The sequence below is a fragment of the Limanda limanda genome, chromosome 2 (assembly GCF_963576545.1).
Source record: "Limanda limanda chromosome 2, fLimLim1.1, whole genome shotgun sequence".
In the NCBI taxonomy this organism is placed as follows: Eukaryota; Metazoa; Chordata; class Actinopteri; order Pleuronectiformes; family Pleuronectidae; genus Limanda; species Limanda limanda.
Window position 1 is genome coordinate 1,499,141 of NC_083637.1, and position 2,500 is coordinate 1,501,640.

Below are 2,500 nucleotides of genomic sequence, written 5' to 3' on the forward strand. Positions count from 1 at the left end.
TTCAGGCTCGTGGGTCTTCAGCCTGTGGCCTGAACCTGATCGCCCACCGATATCCACTAGGGACGGGGACAAAATCCTTTCAGTTACGAATCGCGATTCTTGTGTATGACGATTTTAAATCGCCATGCTGCCTCCAAAATCGATTTTTAAAAATAAATAAAAATAATAATACAATTTTTTTTTTTTATTATATATATTTATCAGTTTATACGGGGGGGATATATGGAGGGAGCATGTTGACCAGCTCTTGCTTTTGCACAAGAATCTAAACATACCCAAGCACTAGCTTTGCATTGCCTACATGCTAACAACAATAGTCTACTTTTTGTTTATTTCAAAGTTTATATTCTAAAGGCCAATTTATGCCTCTCCGTTTCTTCTATTACGGACAGATAAGACCGCCCTATCCGTCGTGAAACGCCCTCTCCGAGCACCTCCAACAGCTTTTCGTACACGTCTGATTTTTCTAACTATCCGTCTTCATGTTGGAGACCCGACGGACAGACCTTGGCTGTGATTGGTCCGCGAACGACATCATTTCCGTATGACGTCATTTCCGTATTTCCGGACCTCAAACTTTCTGTTTACTTGTAGCAACAAACACGAACACAACTATGATTCTACGATTAATGTGACGTGTGTGTTAAGCCAGCGGAGTTGTCCGGCTGACGGTGGCTCGTTAGAGCACTGAGGGCATGTGTGCACGGTCACATACGGTTATAACGAGCTTTCAAAACGGCGCTAGCAGGCTAGGCTAGCGGGCTAGGCTAGCCACCATGCTAACTGCGGTGGTAACAGTGCAAGAACCCGCCGTCAAGACTTTAATTCCACTTCTATCATGACACTGTTTCTATTATACCGTCAGGTTAGAAGCAAACACTGGATAGTTGTTAGTGTCGGGAGTCCCTGCTGACTGTGTGTGGAAGCTGGGGGGGAGCTAGCTCCGGGTAGCTTCTAGCTACATGTAGCCTCAAGCAGATTCAAGCTGTGGAATCAGCAACACAGTTCGGAAACAAGACCGGGGAACCGCTGCGCTAAGAAACGATCACATCATCATCTTGACCCGCTGGGTGTCACTTTATTTAGTTCTGTTAGTTGCCATGGTTCAGTGTGTGGGAGGAGCTAACATGTCAACAGAGACACGTGGACTTCTTCTTCCCAAATGGGGTAGGCTTCTCTGAGCTCGTCTTCCGCTGCGCCACCTATGGGTTTGGCGGGGAATTGTTTTTAGACGGATAGTCGTCGGAGAAGTAAAAATCAAAAAGACTCTTTGTCCATCGCTGAGACCTCTCCGAGAAACGGATACGTAGAAGCATATAAGAGCCTTAAGTAAACTTTTATTCATTCTATTTAATTTACCTTTTATTGATTGTTTAAAAGTAGCCTAAGTGGCATACATTTCCTAATCTGTCAGTTTGTGTGCAGTTGACAGGGGCTATACAATAATAGGGAACATGTTTATTTATTTTCTCTATTGGCTGCCCGGCAGTCGTTAAGTTAATGTTAATATTTGAAATAAAACTTGTAAAGTTCTAAGTGAATTTGACTGTGTTGTATTTGAAGGAATGATTCAACATTTTTCCATGGTCCAGTATTTAAAAAAAAATAACCAAAAGAAATCGCAGGAAATCGAATCGCAATACATATGGTTGGTCATGTGATCAGAGGAACCTGCTCGCTGTGCGTCCCGGAGTTCTGAGATCTTTTTATTGTCCGTGTGTTGTGTTTTTTGAAACTGAGTGTAGTTCTCTGTTTATCGGAGTATTGTCCACACTTCCTGCCCTCTGGTGGTTTTGTCGACGCCCACATTATTATTATTATTACAGTTTGCTGAGCCTGGTATAAAAACGTCCATAGCAACAGGATTTCTTTGGTCCGCTGCAGCTCTCGATGTTCAGAGATGAAAACAAAAGAAGGAAACTAATTGTGTTGAATGCGTTTTGTGTTGCTCGTGTGTGTGTGTGTGTGTCGCACTGGCTTGTGATGAGTTGTGTCTTCTTCTTCAGGCTGCTGTCGTCAATCTGCTTTAGTTTCCGTGGCCGTTCCCTTAGAGGGACGTAACGTGTCCCCGGATGATCTGAAAGCTCGATAGTGTCTCGGATCTCTCTGAGAATAATTCATGAATCGTTATGATAAAAATCCAACATATTTAAGGACTGATATTTATGAATGTGTGTAATTTCCATTGAGCTTTAGTGACTGTTGGGTTAGGGTTGAGGTAAAAGAGGTACTAAGGGATATTTTAGTTTTAATATTGTCTCTTTATTTATTACATTTACTGGATGTCAAACAATTATGCTGTAACACCACAAAGTATTGTCTTTATCCTTTATACTGAAAATAAATAAAATAAAGAACAAATGATTGACACAGATTTATAGAAATTGAAATAGTTTTAGTTTTTTTAATCACCTCAAAACTAAGGTCTGAATTTATGAAGTGCCCTTACACTTTACCACGGATCGGATTTGAGTTATTTCGAGAGCATGTTAAAGTTTAA

At 41.4% G+C, this 2,500-nt stretch overlaps 1 protein-coding gene across 1 annotated transcript in view; it reads left to right on the forward strand.

Moving 5' to 3' along the window:
• usp34 (ubiquitin specific peptidase 34) overlaps positions 1 to 2,500 on the forward strand; it is a 71,457-nt gene that overhangs the window by 16,742 nt on the left and 52,215 nt on the right. The window lies entirely within an intron of this gene.